At 39.5% G+C, this 21,233-nt stretch overlaps 1 protein-coding gene across 2 annotated transcripts in view; it reads left to right on the forward strand.

Annotated features, from left to right (window-relative positions):
• The first annotated feature begins 2,370 nt into the window (after positions 1-2,370).
• FGD4 (FYVE, RhoGEF and PH domain containing 4) overlaps positions 2,371-21,233 on the forward strand; it is a 91,599-nt gene continuing 72,736 nt past the window's right edge. The window contains exon 1 of one of the 2 annotated variants that reach the window (XM_063154074.1): positions 2,371-2,391. The gene's annotated coding sequence lies outside the window, so the exon portion shown is untranslated. Of the gene's footprint in view, positions 2,392-8,052; positions 8,199-21,233 lie in introns of those variants that run through there. The other variant, XM_063154077.1, reaches the window with a different exon arrangement.

Below are 21,233 nucleotides of genomic sequence, written 5' to 3' on the forward strand. Positions count from 1 at the left end.
CTGTCCCTGATACTGCTGAAATTCAATACAAATGGTTGTGCTGAGTAAATTGGCCATGTCACATGAAAGGTGAAGGGATTTCTGACCTGTTGCATATTTGCATAAAATCAGACCTGCTCTTTTTATGATCAGGTGAAGGAAATATGAACATGTAGAGCAAAGGCTTGTTTCCCACAGATTTAATTCAAAGGTTACTCTTTCACAGATTAATCTGTGATTAATTGTTAAATGGTTACAATTGGCTCAGCATGATAGTTTTTCATTCTTATTTCAAATTCTAGTATGAAAACAGCAATTTACCTGCATATTTCTTTCCTTGAGAGTGGTTACTTGTGGGCTGGAGATCAATGATGAAAATCTGGAATTGAGGATAAATTGCCTATGGAAATGGATAAAAGGTAAAATATCCTTAACCTTGTAGTGATTTTGCTGTAATTCCTGCACTGTGCTTTTCATATCTGCAGTGTGGTTACTTTTGCTGGGTAGTGAAACCTTTCTAAAACTCACTTTTGCTTTCTGCTTCCATGGCAATAGATGCTCTTAAAATTAAAAAAAAAAAAAAAAAAAGGCAAAAAAACCCCAAGCAAAAAACCCAACCCCACAGTAATGCACTTCTCATTTTCCCTGGGTCTGTGCAACTTAACACTTCACCTTCAGAAACTGCTCCAAGAGCTTGCTGAATGCCCTCTGAATCCCTTGGTGACTGCTGATGCTTGGCAAAATTTTTTTCAGCAACTTTCTTTCCTGCCCCTCCTCTTTGTGGCTGAGCAGCATGATAAGAAATGATATGCAAGTTATTTGCTGTAGTTTTTTGGACATGTGAGGCAGATGTACTTGTCAAGTGTGCTTCCATCTAAGTAAGAACAAATGATTTTTAAGACTGTTTTGTCAAATTGTAAGCCAAAATGCTGGATCCTGTACTATATTGTGTCCCAAATTTAGAAAATTTTTGTACATTTTTATTTTATTTTCAAACAGCCCTGTATAGCAAGTAATACTGTTTTGAATGGATTGAGGCTCTTTACAACCTATTTATTCAAACCCATAATGTTTTCATTTGTAATGTTCTCATTTGTATATGTATTTTTCATCTCAGGAGCAAATAATCAGCCTTCAAAGGTTTTGAAACTATTTCCTTTGATAAAATAGTTTTGACCTATTTATCTTAGTCTGTGTGATAAGTATAGTTTTACCTTCAGAACTGTCTTCCCTGCAAAAGAAACTTTAAAGGATCAGAACTCCATTTACCTTCAAAAAGAGGAAGCAGCTACTATGTTTTATTTGATTGATATCTCTATCTTATTGGACAAATAATTATCAAAGCTTCTACTGCTGCATAAACAGCAAGGAAAGGAGTATGGATGAGAAGATTGCAGGTGATGTTTCTATATTTTAGGGTGTTTTTACACCACAGACTATTAAATTAGAGAAACAGGAATGGCTTATCAGATTATTGCTTTTGGCCTGCTCTGGCTGATACTGAGATTGCTTTGAGAGCTGTGCTGTGAAGAGACATCCTTCAAAACACTGACCCAGTGTGAAATGAATACACAATGTTTCAGCTGCAGGACTATTCCAAAACTGTTTTATATGAGTTTATTACTGCACTTGCAAAACTGAGAAGCAATTGCAGTAATAATGAGCGTTCTTTGTGTCCCAGATCTCAAAACAAAAAAAAAAAATTACTTCTTCCTTCTACCAAACAGCTGGGAGTGTGAAGTGTGTTTATGACCATCTCATAATTGTTTTCAATGTGGATGCCTTGTTTTACAGATAACTGGCAAGGATCAGGTATGGGTGACAGAAATCTCACTTTCTATTGATGGCAGCTCACTCATTCCTGTGGGAAGGATGGGGAATGCTCAGCAGGCAATGATACTGCTCTGCAGGGAATGATGAGTGCAGCCTGACAATATATTCCTCTGGTAGCCACACTACTGTGCTTTCCATTTGTCTGGGTGGAATTTCACTATCACTGAAGTTTCTGCTTTCTGGAGGAGGTTATGCATGCAGAGAGAACAGCAAACATGAAGTGGAGGTGTTCTGAGCTTGTGTGGGGTCTTGCCATCTTCCTCTGCATCCACAAATAAGAACAAAATGTAAGAATAAAGCTCTCGCTTTAAAAACATTTCCACATGTTCATAAAATAACTGAAGAGTGCAATAGTCTGGTGGGGAAACAAAAGCTCTCCCTCTAGTTTTGGCCTTGAAAACCACAAAAGGAAGTGAAAGAGGCAGTGGGCCCTTCAGTCTACAGGTTGTGCAGCCACCTTGGGTGGTGGCTCTGAGGATATAGCACAAAGTCAGCCTGGTGTAGAAAGAATCTCTTTTCACCTAAGGAGAAAATGTGAATCCCCAATTTCTTACCAAATGCTCGTAGATGTCTTCACTGGTAAGTAAATAAATTCCTGTATGTAGACAAGAATTCTTCAGAAGAATACGGTAGGGTGTGGATGTTGTAGTTTTCCACAGAACTTCTTACCTTAAGGCAAATATTTAATGCAGCAAATGTTTAAGTGAAAAAGTAATCAGGGATTTGTTTACTGAGAAACACTGAAGGACAAAAAGAAAGGGGAGGGGGGGAATAGAAAAGCAGTATTCTATTCTGCCAACAATGTGATTCAGAATTAAATTCCTGCCTGCAGTTAATTGGGATTGATTGTCTGTTTCTAAATTATGCATAGGAAAAGCAAAGATATTTCTCAGTGGGGTTAATCAGAGAGTTGTGAGAGCAAGTTTGGAGTTTTCTATTCTGCAGCCAGGATTTTACCTGCATATGTAACAGCTAAATATCCTGGTTTTCTGAGATATTGAGATTGAGCTCTTCTGAAAACCACTTCGCTAAGTTACAAGTCTGAATATTGGATTTTTATTTCTAACTTTATACATGTAAACCAACAGATTCAGGTATCTAATTTGGTGGATTAATATCAGTAAGTGAATTTCTAGGTATTTTAACTATTTTTGGAAACCCAGAAGTGTCTATCTATAAAACAATGATTTCTGCCCCTTTTCAGCCTTTTTCTGTAATTGCTAATTGTCAGTAAAAGCTAAATGTAAGCTGAGTAAATGGCTTCTGTGGACAGCTGAGGTTGGTGCTGCAGTGAAAATGCGAGGTCTAGGATGCAGTAATTAGAGAGGGTAGTCAATAGTTGTTAATGAAGGCAGTGCTTGTGATCTGTCTCTGAAGGGGGAGCAGAGCAGTGCTGCCCTTCCTGCAGTGCCTTATTGACCTGCTGCAGCAGCCACTCTGCTCAGCCCTGGAATAATGGAAGTGCTTTCTTCAAGAATAAATAACCTCTTTTCCATAAAACTGCTGGAAATAGTTCAGGAAAAATGAAAGGTGCTTGGGACTGCAAGGTGTATGGGTACATATTGTGTGTGTGCAATTACAAGGAGTGTTGGTGGGGTATACAAGCTCCAATAGAGGCCTTTTAGGAACAATTTCCCTATTTTTAAAATGTGACTTTCATTTTTGTTAAATAGATCAGTCTAAAGGGTTTATGCATAGCTCAAATGAGGGAAATTTAGTCTGTGAACAACTTGCTGCTGTGAAAGGATAATAAGTGAAATATGAGGTTTTTGGCAGGCAAGCTTCAGAAATGTTTCAGTGATTTACTTTTCTGGGAAAGACTGCTGCCACATAATTCCATTAACTGTATGACATGGCTGTGCAGTAGCCAGGCGTGTCACTGCCCTTGAATTTCCATTTTGCTCACTCTGTTATTTGTGCTGTTCCCATGAACTGCTTTGCTGCATCTTTCCTGGGGCGCCCGCTTCTCGGAGGTGATGATCAGAATAGCCAGCTTGTGGTGGTGACCTCTTCAGTATTGTAGCTGTCAGAGCGAGTTTGTGAGGATCAAAGATGGAGAGAGGGGGCTCTATTAGAAAGTGAGTCTTTGCATGGCATTCCTTTCAAGGCTGTTCTAAATCTGGCTTAAGATGAAGAACGTGTCACTGAGGTCTCTGCTGTGCTATTTAGTTCCACAATTATGGAAGAGAGTACCAAAGATGGAGAGCTGCTCATTTTCCCATGAAAAGGGAAAGCTACCACTTATTTCCTTTTAGAGCAAGGTAAATGAAAGGGAGAACTTTTGAAAATTCTCCTGTGAGGTGTTAGTACATTGTTTTAACTAATTTTGGTTGTCATGTGCAGGAAAAACAAGTACAACCCCCCAAATTCCACTTCTTCAATTTATCATGCATTTTATGGTTATTAACGTGATTTGGTAGTGATCAAGGCTGTTTTTAGAAGCTCTTACAGCACTCTACACACATGCTGGGTAAGGTCCTGATATTGAGATCACAGTACTCAAAGCTGCTTTGCATAAGGTAAAGCATTCCTTCCTTCCACTGACTCCTGGGCTCACAATGTTCACATTCCAGAATATATCACATGGAAGCCTGCGGTGATCCATATGGATTTACTTCTTTTCTTCTTTAAAAATGCTTCAGTTATTGAAAATATTTTATTTCTCAATTAATATTTGGAACAATGAACACTTGATATCCTACTGCTGTTGGAATGGAAGTGTTTTTTTGGAAGTGACTCCTGTCAGGACTGCTCCAACTTGGGAGTTGCAGGATGGTCAGTGACAGACCACTGGTGCTGGTGGTGGGCTTTAGATTGCCATCCTGATCCAATGGACACTTAAATCTTCTTTGCCATGGTGTTTGCAAGATGGCCACATAAACCTGAGTGAGTTTTGCCTGGTGGTATATTGAAACCACTTGTTGACCTCTAAAAGGAATGGTTTTCTTTGTAGATGGTTTATGTACTGGTGTTCAGTCTTTTACATTTTCTGCGCTAAACTCAGTGTGGTGGGACCTGAATGTGGAGCCCACTTCAAAACCACTTGTGTGCTCAAAGATAGAGGGTTGAGATTTCAGCCAGGCCAGAGCCATTAGAATGGCAGGGTCTTTCTGGTACATCTAAGGAGAGTAAAAAAGGTCGGAAGTCAAGCTTTTGAGTACACTGAACACCACCAAAGCTGAGTGCTGCTCTTCAGACTTATTTTTCCACTTGTTCTCTTTTTGGTAAATCTGCTCACTGTACTTGAAGTGTAGATGGTGTCTTGTTTGGGAAAGCATAACCTCAAAGCACAAATCTTATATGACTAAAGGATGAGTTACATTGGTCTACCTGTACTTTTTGACAGATGAAAAGCCTTATTTAGATATTTCCTATCTGCTGTCTTGCTGGAACCATGAAGTTCTTCTCTTTCAATGGAGCTTGTGTGTGGTTTGAAGCAAGGAGGAAAGAAAATTATTCTTTAAACAAGGCCTTTGTATCATTGTAGGAGTTCTGGGAACACAGAATAAAGAACTGATGCTATGTGCATGAAATACCATTTTCAATGGAAAATGTTTGCTTAGAGGAAAGTACATTAATGTTGCTCATTTCAGTTCTGTAAATTTTACAGAAGCCAGGCTGGGGTAGGAGAGTCCAGTTTTGCTTTTGTAAGTCCAAAAACCAAAAGCACAGGTGACTTCTGCACTTACTGTCTCTAGCTGAAGTGTCATCTGTCACACATTTGAAAAAAAATTAACCTTCCCATCTTCCTAAGCTGCTTCCTGTATGTCTAAAGCAACCAAGACAAACCAAGCCACACACAGACAGCTGTAATTTACACATGCTGAGGATATATGGCAAGTTTGTCTGGGTTTTAGACTCACCATCTCTCAGTTTGCATGCTCAGCCTCAGTAGGGGAGGCTGATGTGCAAGGTGTGTGATTCTCCCACAGACACCTGATCTGGAAAGTTCTTTGCTAACTTGGTTCTGTCATGAGCTCTTTCTTACTGTCATTTCTTCTTTCCCTCTGATTTCCTCAATGATCTGAGCTGGCCATACATAGCTTTGTTCAGGACACTTTCTGGCTCAAAAGTTTCTATTCTCTCCTCTCTTGGACATCCTTTTATGTGAGATATCTGCCACAGCTCAAGAAATCCTAGCCCTGTGTTCTTTCTCTACCGCCTTGATATGTAATCTTCCTGTGAATTTTTGTCTTTAGGATCCTGACATTGCCTAGAAAGAGCTCATAGTAATTCTATCCTATTTTTTTAAATCAAACTGCACTATAACTGTGAATCTGTAGGATACATGACTGTAAGATCTGTTGAACACAGATGCTGTGATACACAGCACTGTAATAGCAGTGAGAATCAAATTTAATGAAATGCAGTCCTTATGTGGGTGAAGGTTCCCAGTGATCACCCAGATATCTCAGAGAATAGCTTGGGTTTTTTTTGTAAAACTTGTGTCTGTTTTGAAACAAAAATTAAAAATATAAAGGAAAAAGTAAGCGTTCCTCATGAGTATTTTATGACTGTCAAATAGTCAAAATGAAACTGGTGAGCAAAGTGTCAGTGTCTGCAGTAAGGTTTATTTTTAAAACTTTTGTCCTTCTCTTGAATGTATTCCAGATATGTATTTTATCTTCACACCTCCAGAAGATACAATCTCTGACAGATAATTGTAAACTTGATAAACTTTCTTTGCACTTTTACATATCTTGACACTTGAACTTTTAAACATCACTGTTCTATATGTATTAGCCCAGTGGAAAGATGGGCTAAGAAACACATTTGTAAAGAAGGCACTTTTTAACTGACTTTTGCAGTGTGAATGTTAATTTAATTTTTTTAAAATTTAAATTTAGCTTGAATGTAGTCAAGCCACTCTGTCCTTACAAAAGGCTTCTTTGGTGTCCTGTCTTTAGGTTTTCTCTCTCCTTCTGTGTTCCTTGATAAGACTTTTGAGACTGAAGTAGGATGTTGAGGTTCCTGTTTCATGGACCAGTTTGTTCTGTAAATAGGTCAGTAAATGGCTGGCTGGCTACTTTCTCATCAGGAAGTTCATATGCCTTAGAGATTTATCTGTCACTGAAAGTGACATCCATGCTGATTGCTCTGAAACAGCAGTGAAACACAATAACCATGACTGGATTGCTGCTGTTGGGATAATGGTGGAGGGGAGCACCACAAAATAATGAACTGTCAGGTTCCAGCAGAATTCTGCTCTTTATTTAGTATAATGTTTGTGGTTTCCTGTGGCTTCTGCTTTTTGTCATGCTTGCTACATAGGTGTTTAAGCTTTTATAACAGTACCTGATGATAGCCATCTAGTCTTTTGGCAAATTATCACTTTCAGTGCTAAGTAGCTCCCCACACACACTGGGTAATACCCACCCTTGTTAATACAGAGGAAAAACATTGCATGTGCTTCTTCCCTCAAAAGTGGTGAATTTTAGGTCATTTGGTTGTTTCTGACTCAAGAGAAAGGGTGGCAGAATTTCTGGCTAAAAGTTTGTAATCTGGAATAAATGTTTCCTGGTTGTCTTGAGGGGTTAAAATAAATGTCAGCTGATTGTGGGGGTGTTAAAGGGCATGACACTCTGCTTATGGGTTTCTTCCTGCACCTGTCTTTTCAATGCTTTTTCCAGCTGATCCTCTGAGATATATTTGAAACCTAAGTGCAGATGTTATATAATGAATCCCTTTTTTTTTTGTTGGTTTGTGCCCCTTTACCTCACTTCTTCCTGCATCACCTGTTTGAGGGGGTTTCTGTTAAACTCTCAGAAATACTACAATGGTGGTTTGATCATCCTTCATGTCTCTTGATATCAATGCTGTGCCATACAGTCAGACTTTTCTCTTAAAAATACTTTATCTGAAAAAAGTAGTTTAGTTTCAAGCACACTGTTATATGAGGAAAACCTTGCTGCTTTCGTCTTGGATTTTTTGTTTGGTTGGGGTTTTTTACTAGATTTAGGCCTTTTAAGTCCTAAAATACTAGTGAGCTTATTAACAGTGCTTCTCTAAAATATCAACAAATAGTATTGCTGAGAGGTCTGTACATGAATAATCTTAAAATACCGAGAGAAATGTTATATCTGCTGTCTTCCCAGCAGCCCCGTGCATCAGCCAGTAAAAATAGATTAGTGATGATATAGTAGTAGCAACATTCTCAGTCTAGAAGTTGTTCCCTTTGGAGTGGGATGTGCAGAACTAAATCCAGACAGGCACATGGGAGACTGGCAGCCCTGTGGGTAGGGATGTGAGCAGAAAAAAGCAACATTGGTTGCATTTTTGGAATAGCTCTTTTGATGCTGAACCTGGGAAATCATGAGATGACTTTTAACAAAATTCCCGGGATCCTGGAAATTTGCTGTCTTCTCAGTGGAATTTTTCCATACAAGGTCAGTATCTGAACTCCCCAGTGGCATTTTTCAAATATACTTTTAGAAGAGCTAACTCTTGAAACTTGGCAAAGACAAGCAGCTGCCTCCCTAAAATGATCCCTGGCAGTTGATTACCGCTTTCCCCAGCTGGCAAGTTTTCCTGTTGTTTTCCCCTTCCCTTTTGTGTCAGGCAGTTGGTGATATTTATTTGTCCTCTAATAGGAAAGCACTTTCCTCTATCCATTATTAAAACAAAGTCTGATTTTTATTTTGATTCCTGAGGCCCTTTATTTTTTTCTCCTCACATGCAACTGCCTAAAAACACCACGGGTGCCATCAAGAACTGCATGTTCATTTCTCTTGCCTCATAAATATCTGCACAGCCTCAAGTAATTAATGATTGCTTCCTCCTCCTGTGCTCATAGTCATTGGGATTGTTAATGCTGCTGGGGTTATGCACACAGAAATCTGCACAGAGAACTGAGGAAGAAATATGTCGAAGAAAAAATTTATTGTAGAGACAAAGACTTTGAACTTAGTTTTCTTGAAGCAATTCGGTAGCTTACCATAGGAATTTTTTATGTTTTAAGTTCTCCATGCAGGATATCAGCATAATTCCATTGTTGTTTGGATTATCATATTTCCCACATTTCTTCATTAATGGTTTTCTGTTTGTTTGGCTTTGGTTTTGTTTCATATTTTCTTTTCTATCAAAGCATCTCTGTGACAAATGCAGATATCTCTAAATTGGTTTTGCACTTGAAAGTGAGAAGGGCACGGTGAGAGTGAATTTTCTTTAAAAAGGAGTAAGGTACCATAGTTTCTAATGGAGCTCATTTATCTCATAGAAGGTGGAGCCACCTTTCTGAATGGAAAGGCTTTTTAAACTAACTTTACATGTTTTCTATGGTGTCTTCTGGATAATCTATGATCTCTTGTCTAAACTTAACCTCTCATCTAAACTTCATCTCTCCATTGCCCCAGAGTAATCGTGTAAGCTATTCCTCTCCATCCTAAATAAACTGTGCAAGATTTAATGCTCAGCCAAAAGTAAAAATTCTAGATGAGTGAAAAAGAGTCCAAATTAGTTTTTTTTCCATGGTATGAACTGCATTGTTTGAGGGGATATTTTAGCAGCTGTGCTTATTGTTAGTTTCTAAATTTCCTGGGGCACTGCATGTGTCACCAGTTTGCATATGACTTTAGCTAAGTTCCAAGGTGGTGCTGCACTTCATCTATGGAAATTATCTGCAAACTTTTTCTCTGTGAATAACGATAAATTGATATTGCTATTATATTTTCCTAATCCTTGCCCCTCTGAATAAAAGCCAAAGAACCCAAACCTAACATCTTACTCTGACATTTATGATATCAATTTATTTTTATACAAATAGTTGTGCCGTGCCTTCATACACCAAAAATGTAAACATTCTTTCTGTTCTATGAAGTTACTGAACTCAAAAGCTCTTCAAAGGACCCTTGGGAAAGAAACCCACCAGAACAGCTTTGCAAAGTTCTTCTTGTCTCTTTCTTTGTTTATGCTTTCCTTCTGTCATGTACACAAACAGTTCAGGACAGGGAAGAACTTAAAACACTCGAAGCATAGCAGATGGAGACAGAGAGTGACTAACAGTTACTGATGAGATTCTTGTACTTTAAATTATGCTCTAAGTAAAGCAATTTGCCTGGAGGTAAACTGGTATTTGCCTGGAGGTAAACTGGTATTTAAGCTTAGAGGAGGAGCCACCTTCTGCTGTTGTTCTTACATTTGGGGAATGTCGCTCTTTGGGTATGGACACCATGGTCAGACAGCGATTCTGGAGATGGTTTGGCTCCCAAAGCACTTTTGGTAGTCCTTTAGGAGACACTGGTCAATTGATAGGCCAGCCAAGTGGCAGACAGGGAAAGAAAAGGAATCCCATTTTTTCTGGGTTAATCCTGACATTGATACTGTTCCATGCTGCTGTGAACTACCTGGACAAGGGAAAGCAGAGCATCTTCACAAGTGTGGGAATGAAATTACATAGAGAGGGAGCAGCTGATATGGGTAGGGCAAGGATGCTTTTCAGAAGGACTTTTTCAGACTGGAAAAATGGATTGAGAGGAAGTGGATGAATGGATTGAACTTCCATGCAGTTAATTATGAGCAAAATAAAAAAGGTTTTACAGTCCCTAATGGAAAAATCTCTGTGCAACAGCAGAATCTGGTGCTTAGGGAGTAATGAAATGGGGAGCTCATGAGACAATTTGTGCACCAACTGTGTTGGGTCATGGAAAGTGAGCCTGTTAGGGGTCAGACTACATCTGGAGTATTGCCTCCTGTTTAGGTGGATATTGAGAGGAGATTCTTTACTGTGAGTGTAGAGAGACACTGAAAGAGTGCACAGAGAAGCTGTGGCTGCCCCATCCCTGGCAGCGTTCAAGGCCAGGCTGGATGGGGCTCTGATCGTTCTGGTGTGGTGGAAGGTGTCCCTGCCATGGCAGGGGGTTGGAACCAGCTGGTTTTTAAGGTTTCTTCCAATTCAAACCATTCTATGATTCCTTCACTGCATGAGCAGTGCAACTTGATCCGGAGGGGGTCTGACAACCCTTGCTTGCCTCTTGTGGTCTGCAAATGTTCCTCTAAGAGTTTAGATGCTTGCTGTTTAACTGGAAATATAAATGGCCCAAAGCATGGGCCTGCTGAAATAACCTTTCCTGTTGATTGCTGTTCTTTGTAAGGGAAATAAAGCAGTTGTTGTGCCTCCTAAAGCAGAAAAAAATGCACAATCTGCTTTGTCTTGGGTAGCAAAAGAAATCATGTTTTGGTCATGATTCCTGCTTCCTCTAGTTCAACTCCATAGCTGCAAGAACTTAAATTATGTTCTCATTGAATATGTCATGTAATATGTGTTATTGTATCTTGAGACATCTTCCTCATTTTTTAAGTTACTGTGAGCTTCTGTCCTGAAGGAACTATAGACTTAAGATGGAATTTATTCTTGAATACTCATTTTTCATTTTTCCTTCTAAGAGTTCAGGTACATTAAAAAAACAACAGATAAGGTGATAATGAGCTGCAGGATCCAAATCTTGCAAAAATATATTCCTCAAGGTAGGACAGCAAATACATGCCTGTTGTTGCTGGGTATTTATTTCCTTGATTTTGAATTGATTTCCCAGCTTTATGCATCTGCTTTGAAAGTCTTATGAGAATGTCATCATTCATATAAATAGTTTCAGTTCTGGAAGAGGTAAAAAGTCATAATTTCCACCCCCACCTTCATTCCCTCCCCACAGTCTCATGTCAGTCATGGTAGTTGATAGAAAGGCTTAACAGAATATTCTGATTAATGTCTTGGCTATATTGCAAGTCAATGAAGATGTTCAAGCCCTGTACAAAAGAGGTCAAAGAAATCCTTGGAGAAGGCAAAACTGAACTGTTGTTTGGTTGGGTTTTTTTATTTGTTTGTGGGGGTTTTTGTGGTTTGTAAACACTTCAGTGATTTTTAGTTCTTAAAGGTGTGTTTACCACAGAGTGTGTCTTTCTGTGTGCAACTCATTTCAGAGCCATAATGATGATGCCCTAAACCATAAAAAGATTAGGAAGCAACTGAAGAATAACTAGCAGTGCTTGCAGTGTAAAATGGTGAGTCAGAGTCATGGGTGCATGTGGCCAGGACTTGGCAAAAAGTTGGGCAGCTGCTGAGAATCTGCAGGAAAGGGAAGGGACCCAAATTAAAGTGTGTATATTTTTGTGTGTGTGTAGATGTGCATTCTGGTTTTTTTTTTCCCTTCTTCCTTTTATGGCATTGTTCATCTAAACACTTTTTATTTGAAAGAAATTTTAGAAAAAAAATCCAGTGTGCACTGGATGAATAATAACATGGATAGCATGAAGATTTTGGCACAAATCAAACTTAGAGCTTTTGTTCTTGTTTAGCTCTGTGAGTAATTTCCACTTTATTTGACTTTTGCTGCATGAAAATATCTTGTGTGCTGCCACTGCTGATTAATATTTTACCATTTTAATTCCAAGGGACACGTACAGAATGTACAAGTGTAAGGGCAATCAGATGTTGACAACCTGATGTGATTTGATCATGATTAATAATAACTCTGCAGGGCCTGGCTTGTTGATAGGCTTCAAACCAGCCAGCCAAGCAGCCTCACCACCAGCACCCACCCTCAATATTCTCAGATACCAAAAATCTTCAGTGCTTATGTGCATGTCAGTGTTCTCTAGCAGCTCCTCTTCTGCTTTCTTGATTGCAAATCTGAGCCAAATTATGGATTGGACTGGAGGAATTTCAGTTTTGTTATCTAATTTTCCTGTTTCAAGGAGTTAGCACTTTTTTCCCCCTGTTGGCTAGGGGGGAAAAAAAAGTTTTCTACTGAAACTGGATATTGAGTAGATGAGGGCAAAATACTGCTAACTTACTGTTTCCAGAATTTCTGAAGCTTTCTCCTTTGCTGTGGTGTAGTGTATGAGCAACAAACTGTAGCCCCAAAGTACTCATTAATTTTGGTTGTTTATTTAAAAATAAAAGTTTTTTTTTTATTATAATCAAATATAGCTATTGTTCTGTTGTATTCCTGGAAATAGGAGAGACCACAGTGTGAACACAGAAACATTCCTCTGAGCACAAATAACAATTCTGCTTATTTTGGGTTAGAGGTTGGTTGCCTTCCTAAACCAGCATCCAGCAGAGATCCTTGCTGTCAAAGAGGAGAGAGTAAAAAGCAAATATTTATCATCAAGTACTGCCCTTAACACACAGGCTTCCTGTATATCCCAAAAGAACTTCTCAAATCTTTCTGCTTACAAATCCAAGCATCATAATCCCTCAGCTCTCCAGAGAGATCACTGAGAAAGACTGTAAGTCCTCAATGTCTAAATAATTGTGACTGGAATCTCTTTCAGCTATATCACTGTTATTTTTCAAGCTCTTTGTGAAAACAAAATGGATGAATTTTCCCCTTTAGAATCAAGTATTGAACACTGAATAGGAAGCATAGGTGTTCCTAGCAGCCAGCTGCTGCTTTAGAGGGAGGTGGCAGAGGTACGGGATGTGTGCTGTGCTCAGAGAAATGCACTCGAGGTCAGCTTGGCAATCCTCCACTGCTCTGTGCTGTGCTGGGTCAGCTGGGTATTTATATCCACTTCTAGCATCACTTCTGATAAATCACATATGCACATGTCTTTGCTGTGACAAACACATGTCTTAAATTTAAATGTGATTTCTTCTGAGTTGGGGAGTGGGTGCATTTTGGAGATTGGTTGTTTTGGATCACATAGGACTGAACTGAAAATCATTTCTGGGGTGCTTCGTCTTCATTTTGTAGCTTTCAGGTATGAATGTCACAACTTATTAAAATTTCTTCTTGTTATGGAATAGAGGGACTGATTAACAGCTGAATCTGTAACCTGTTAGACTACAGATTTGCTGTATTGTGTCCCATGATACTGTGGGATGGCTTAAAATTAAATATTAGATTACAGTTTACTGAAGCAATGGAAATAGACTAGTTCAAGAGTCAATACACCCCCCTCCAAAAAAAAAATAAATCCCAGTCTTACAAATTAGCCTTAATTACTTGTCATAAAAAGCTTAATGGAAGCTGAAATAAAATAAATTAAATAAATGGCAATGTAATAACTGATATAATGCTAGTGAATTCTTTGTGATGGAGTCCAGGTGAGTGAGTGCCCTTTGCAGACTGTGGGATGCAGCTGTTTTCCTGTTGATGACAGCAATCACTCCTAATGGTTGTAGTGTTGAAGTCAAAGGTAACTGCAAACCACAAACTTTGAAAACTGCAATTTTTCTTTCATTAATTTCTGTTCAGCTATCTCTTCCTTCTATAACCTGAAATTTTGAGAAGAAAGAGTGTGAAAATTTAATGTTTCTGCTGTTACAGTTGCAGGAGGTTGTTAGAAGTAATATGATCAAAAAGATCATTATAATTCATACTGAGCTTTCAGATTATAGATTCAGAGCTTGAATGAAAGGGTCAGAAGTTTCTGGGTGAAATAGGGAACAGTATTGAGATATGATGATGTTTAAACTCCATTTTTTCATGAGAATGCTGAGGATCTTTGCCCTGCTGATAGGAGAAAATGAGAGTGGTTGATTTACACTGGTAGCATCAGACAGCTTTCAACTGAAGAACCATTAAAAAGTACTGTCTTCTTCTTTCTCTTCTATGAAGCTGAGAGAGGTATAGTTCATACTTCTGATGATGTAGTTTCCTCATATTTAACTTCCCAGGATGGGTTAGACATTTTTGCCAATTTTGCTTCAGGGCTGGGTGTTGGACCATGCAGTCTCCTGTTATGTCTTCAGTTTGTGTATTTATAGAACTCTTATTGATCATTAAACATAATTTTTCTGATGTGTAAGTTCTCACAGTTCATGAAGCAGCAGTACAGTAGACACAGACTCCCCTTTTTGGTAGAACTCAGCTCCTCCTGCTTTAAAAAAAAAACCAACAAATTGAGGAATGGACTTCTAAAGAAGCTGCATGGAGTGGGTGTTGTGTCAGGTGAGTGTCTGGCTGTCTAGAGAGCTGCTGGCATCATCCATGCCTGATGCTAGGGGATTGTATCTTAACAAGTTTTTTTGCTGGTGTTGTTTTTATTTGTTTGTTTGTTTGGGTTTTTGTTTTTAATTGAGGCATGGTGGAAATTGTCAAGTCTTCTTCTTTTCCTGAAAATTCTCTCATGCCATTTCAATAATGTAACAGTCAATGCAGAAAGGAGTCAGGAGCTTTTTGCAGTCAGGGCATGCTTGTTTCTGCTGAATTTTGCATGGTGCAAGTGTTGGAGGCCTCCTGCTGAAGTTGGATATAAAGACCACAAGGATGAGAAGCAAAAATAGAGGAGCAAATGACAAGACCTGTCTTGTTTACAAGTTTCCTGCTACAGGAAAATAATAACTTACTACTATACAGTTTATTACTGTAAAAATAGTGAGGCTACAAGTGAAAGTAACTCACAGAAATCCTTTCTCTGAATTTATTCATGTGTTTCCACTTCTTAAAAGCCAAAATACAGGACTTCTCTTCTAGAGAGTAACAGGCATTTTGCACTGCCAGAGCTGCTCATTATTTTCTTAGAAAGCGAGGGTTCCCAAAAGGCCTTAAAGGTGAGATTAGAATCTAGCTTCCATAATGTAGTAAAGAAAAGAACTATTCTTGATGGCACTGAGACAAACGATTCCCAATGTGTAAGGATTTTTTTTCTTTTTAAAGAGAAATTTTAAAGACACATTTCCTTTGACATAGGTGCCCACTCACACAAGCTGCTGTTAGTATGTGTTGAAATGCTTCTTGTTGCTTAATTCCTGAGCCATGTCACTAAGTTATGAAATTCTGAACTTCCTTTTTCATAGAGTGAGTTGATAATGCTCATTCTATGCCCACTTTAAAGATTGCCTCCCAAATAAGTAAGTTTACTTGCATAGAATCACTGGAATGTGAGGATTTCTGCTTGGCACTCCTTCATAAGGCATGGGTAGCTGTAAGTAGCTGTCTTTTGCTTTTGTGGAGATTTTTTCTTTAACAGTTTACTGGTTTTGATGTTAAATAGATGTCCTCTGGGACAGTCTCAGAAATATTTGAAAATCAAGATACACACAGTTTTTCTCATCTTGGCCTGTAGCTTATATAGATCTCTCTTGAAGAATCAGAAATCTGCAGGAGGCCAGTAAGTTCTCTAATAGCCTGTGGTCAAACTTTTCTGTGCAGGAGTGAATCTGTGGTCTAGATGTAGTCTTTCTGCTGGTATCAAAAAGAAAGCTTGTTTCTTGCTGTTGTTGAGGACTAAGTCATCTGCCAACATCCAAAGGCATTTGCACTAAACTGAGTTCTCATGGCTTGGCTGAGCAGCAGCAGAAGCAGAACGAGAATGTGTTGATCCAAGGCAGTTACCATTACAAAGAGAAACAGAGGCTTGTGACCTTCCTCATTGCACACCATGGACTTGTCTTCAAATTTCAACTTGGTTTCTGACATTTTCCTGACCTTTCCTTCCCATTTTTCTGTCACATGCAGTCTGAGAATAGTGATGATCTTCAAAATTGCGGATAGGAGACAAGGGGTGAGTGTCACTATGGTCCCTCACATCACTACCTTGCAGTGCATTACCAAAGATTTTCTTTTCCTGGAAGCTAAGTGTAGGTAATACATTTACTAGAGTGCTCTTTAAATATATCAACATGTATTTATAGATATCAAAACATTTCTAGGTATCAAAATATAAAATACATCCTAACTGTTTAAAATGTAAGTACAGGCAGGCTGGATGGAAAATATTTTATTGTAGTGCATATTCACACTCTATATACACACTTGCACTATATTGTATTAATTAAGGAACTTTGAAATGCAGTTAATTATTCACCCCTGCTGGTACTGCATTCTCTGGACTCATTTTTCTCACTAGTGCAAAGACAATCAAAACTTTAAAAGAGTCTCCAAAATTTTTTTGTTAACAAGATCAGCTTGTTCTGTTTTGTGCCCATGTGTCAGTCTTGCTCGTTTCTCAGAATGTGGAGTCTTTCTTTGTAGGTGTGTCTTGATTTATTTTTGTTTATTTTGCTGTTTATTTTTTTTCCTTATCCTTATGTCCAGTAATTAAAGGCAAACTATGAAAATTCTAGACCTTCCAAGGTACTGCAGTGACTCATGCACTAATATTATTTTCTGTTTCCTTGTAGCAAAATAATACAATCCTTGCAAGATCCCTCTTTGTTGCATTATGTGTTAGTAGCAATAACAATACAAGCCTTACCAAGGTGCTTGCTGCCAGCAATACTGTACAGCAATAGGCTGTACTGGGCTTATTACTTTTGTAGAAAATGATCTGAAATAGAGACAACCTGCTGTATGCCTCTGTATTTGTCAGGAGTCCACCTGGAAGCCCTTACTGTGACCAAGGCCCCCAGTAGTCATCAAAATTTTCTAAACAATTTCTGGCAAAACCTCTTTTTCCTTTACTTTTTGCCCCCACAGCTGTGAAACTGGTTGCTTATTCTTGTGGGAGGAGGTAGACTGCAAAGAAATCTCTGAGCCATTGAAATAGAAACAAAAATAAAACCCAGGAGTATTTGGGTGGCTCCAGTGGAACACAGAGCTACTGGTGGCCTAAGTGGCCCTGTAAATTTGGGTTGTAGAAAAGCTAACTCTCTTGTGTGAGCCAGCATGGGAGGTGGGTACAATTTTTAGGTTTTGTTGGTGTTGTCAACTATCACTAAATCTGGTGATGTTGCTTTTCCTTCCTCTTGTCGGTGGAGCTGTCAGCTGTGGGCAAGGAAGGAGCATGCTCCAAGTTTGCCTGATCAAATACCCTCCAAAATTAGGTTTTTTTAGATGGCTTTTTGCTCAGTCAACCTGTGGAAGGAGCTTCTGGGTAGAGAAAGGCAAGTTGTGTTGTAAAATGAATGTGAGCTGTTACAGACTGCCCAGAAAAGTGCTTGTTTGGGCTGGATCTGGCTCTGGCATCTCTAGACCTTAGAAACCTCTGGCAAAGTGGTGCTTGGTGAGTTTGGAAAGGAATTTAAATCAAATCAATGTGTATTATATGGGTGGATCTGTTAATTGCATTTCAAGAATTTTTTCTGCATTGTTTGCCACTAATAAGTTCTCCACATGCATTGGGCTGAAGCATGATGCAATATTTAGTACTGCTCAAATACCACTGCTCCTGCTGTACCTCAGATCACCTCTGCAAAGACTAAGTTCAACTTCTGGAGTTATAACAACCTCTTTTCTTTCCAAGTTGGATTGATGGAGTATGAGAGCTTCCTGTGCCTGTGTGGAGGGGACAAGCTCACTGAGTACCCATAATGTTGTGAGTTACTTCATTGTGGCTGCATTGGTTTCTCTACATTTCCTTGCTCTCCCACTGGTTTTGATCATTACTGTAGGATAATTTATAGAGGAGGGAATGTACGGGCTATTCTTCTTCCAGCATTTCTAGCTTTGTTTTGCCAGTTCTGTCCAAGAGCAGGCTTTCAGTCTGTACAGACTTTGCAGAAACTCTTTAGTGGAACCTAAGGAGAAAGGAAAGCCCTGTGGCCACAGCTCCCACCCATGTGCTGCTCTGATGTCTGTTCTGCTTTCATTTGGGACTTAACTGGTAAACAAAAAGCACAGAGCAGACCCCTGGGGTTGGGCTCTTCCTCAGAGCTGGATTTAGTCCTGCAGTGCTCAGAACCACATCCAAAGAGCTGTCTGTGATCTCTCTTTGAGCCTTGTGAGTCTGAGCCTTGGCTGGCTCAGCTGTCAGACGCTGAATGTCAAACCTAGGAGGCTGCTGCTTTTCCATGGAAACACTCTGTGAGATTGCAGCAATAATCAGGCACGTCTGCTGGTTGCTGTGCCCTATTGTTGGGTGCTTCCAGACAGTGACCTGAATTGTCCTACCTAGACAAACTGAGTTTTTAGCTGAAATCTGCTCTACTTTTGTCATACCTCTTGCTGCCTTCTTTCTTTCTTTCTTTCTTTCTTTCTTTCTTTCTTTCTTTCTTTCTTTCTTTCTTTCTTTCTTTCTTTCTTTCTTTCTTTCTTTCTTTCTTTCTTTCTTTCTTTCTTTCTTTCTTTCTTTCTTTCTTTCTTTCTTTCTTTCTTTCTTTCTTTCTTTCTTTCTTTCTTTCTTTCTTTCTTTCTTTCTTTCTCTCTTTCTTTCTCTCTTTCTTTCTCTCTTTCTTTCTCTCTTTCTTTCTCTCTTTCTTTCTCTCTTTCTTTCTCTCTTTCTTTCTCTCTCTCTTTCTCTCTCTCTTTCTCTCTCTCTTTCTTTCTCTCTTTCTTTCTCTCTTTCTTTCTCTCTCTCTCTCTCTCTCTCTCTCTCTCTCTCTCTCTCTCTCTCCCTTCCTTCCTTCCTTCCTTCCTTCCTTATTGAGTGCATTAGTGTGACAGCTTTTTCTGCTGTTGCAAGGCAAGCCTCTTGATGTTGGCTTTCCATTTCTCTCCATTTGTACACCACTTGCAAGGCCAGATCCACCCCTCTTGCTGCTGGGTAGGTAGCATCAAAATGAGCATTTTCCTGCCTTGGATGTGTGAGGCCTGACTGCAGTGTGCTCCTGAGGGAGCCTGTGCAATCATACGTTCTCCTTAACAATTCCTCTGTGCACAACGTTTTGCTGTTGACATAAAAATAATCCAGTGTTTACAATGTAAAATTCTGTTAATTAGCTGTGTCTTTATTATCAGCAGTTAGCAAGAGGATTTTCTTTACTAGAGGAAGGGGCTGAAATCTAGAGCCTTTCGATGGCTGGATTTTCTTGAGATTAGATTTTTACATCATTTGCTTTCCATAATACTTGAAAATTATATTTATCAATGTGCCTGGATAACTCTTGATATGCTTTAGGAAGAAACAATATCTTTGATGCAGGCATTGCTAACTTGAAGGCAGTGCTGATACAGCTCAGTGGGAGAGGTGCCATAAACTGCTTGGAAATGAAAGCAGTTCTAGTTTAGAGAATGTGTTCCAGTGTATCAGGCTGGTGCCCTGCCTGATCTGAAAATAACTTATCTTTGGAGACATAACAGTAAAAGTCTTGTTTCTTATATTTCTGTGACTGGAAAGTTATTCTGGAGAGCTGCCTAATAGGGAAGGAAAACTTCCAGGCTTGTGGACCAAAGAGATCACTAAGAAGGCCTGGTAAAACTTCTGTCCCTGTTTCTTTGTTGTCCTTTAGTGAAAGTTGCCAGAAACAGGCATCCACAGGAACAGCTGTTGTAACACTGAGGAAGGATGGCTGCAGGGGATGGAGGCAGCGTCAGGAGGAGGAGAGGAGGGGATGGCTCCTCTCTCTGCTGCAGATCCCCTTCTGTACACAGCAGCACTTTGGAAGGGGAAGGTTCAGCACCTGCAACGCTGGCATCATGTGAATCAAACGCTGCCTGTCAGAACAAAAGCAAAACAGCTGCCCTTCTTCCCAAGCCCAGTACACATCTCCTCTCAGGGCACCCTCTGAAAGAAAAATAAATGACATAGTCTTGTTTCTTGTGGCACTGAGGAGTTTGAAATGGCCGAGGAAGTAACAGGAGGGCAGCCTGAGGTCTCCTTTTCCATCTTCAGAGCCTTTATGCTTGCTTATTAGAGTAGATGTATTTTGTAATGCTCTTAAAAATGTACACATCCTGTCTCCCTTGAGGTGCACTTCTTCAGTACTGGATGATTTGGAGCTAAAAGGAGCACATGAACATTTTGTGCCCCTGTGCCTGGCACTGCTGGGGATGCACCTCAAATTCTGTGTTCAGTTCTGGGCCTCTCACTTTGAGAAAGACATGGAGGTGCTGGAGAGTGTCCAGAGAAGGGCAGTGGGGCTGGGGAAGGGTCTGGAGCACAGATCCTGTGAGGAGCAGCTGAGGGAGCTGAGGGTGTTTAGACAGGAGAAAAGGAGGCTCTGGAGGGACCTTATCACTCTTTACAACCCCCTGAAGGGTTATAGCAGAGTGGGGGCCATGCTCCTCTCCCAGGTGACAAGAGACTGTCCTTCAGTTTACACCAGGGGTGGTTTAGATTGGATTTTAGGAAAAAAATTCTTCACTGACAGGGTTATCAAGCATTGGAACAGGCTGTTCAGGGAAGTGCTGGAATCACCATCCCTGGAAGAGTTAAAAAAATGTGTGGATGTGACACTGGTTTAGTGGAGAATACAGTGATGCTGGGTTAACAGCTGAACTCCATGGTCTTGGAGGTCTTTTCCAACATAAACAGTTCCATGAGTCTGTATTTATATTGAAGTTGTTTTCTCTGTAGAAACAAAGGTGGTACTATAACAGAGCAGATCCATGTTGTATTGTTTTACTTTGTCTGGCAGTAAATGTTGCAACTGTCAGGAATTACAAGCCTGTTTCAGTAGAACTCTAAAAAATAATATAACAAATGGGCAACAACTTGAAACCATGTGTGTGTGGGGCCTGACATGTCAATTAGATGCTGTGGTTGGTATTAGTTTAACTTTCAAATCTTATGCAGACATTGGTGACTAACTGCTGTCTATATACCTCATTCTAAACTCACATAACTTGTTTTGGGTGAATAGATTTTTAAGTGGTCAT

Source organism: Melospiza melodia, chromosome 4 (assembly GCF_035770615.1).
Source record: "Melospiza melodia melodia isolate bMelMel2 chromosome 4, bMelMel2.pri, whole genome shotgun sequence".
NCBI classification, from domain to species: Eukaryota; Metazoa; Chordata; class Aves; order Passeriformes; family Passerellidae; genus Melospiza; species Melospiza melodia.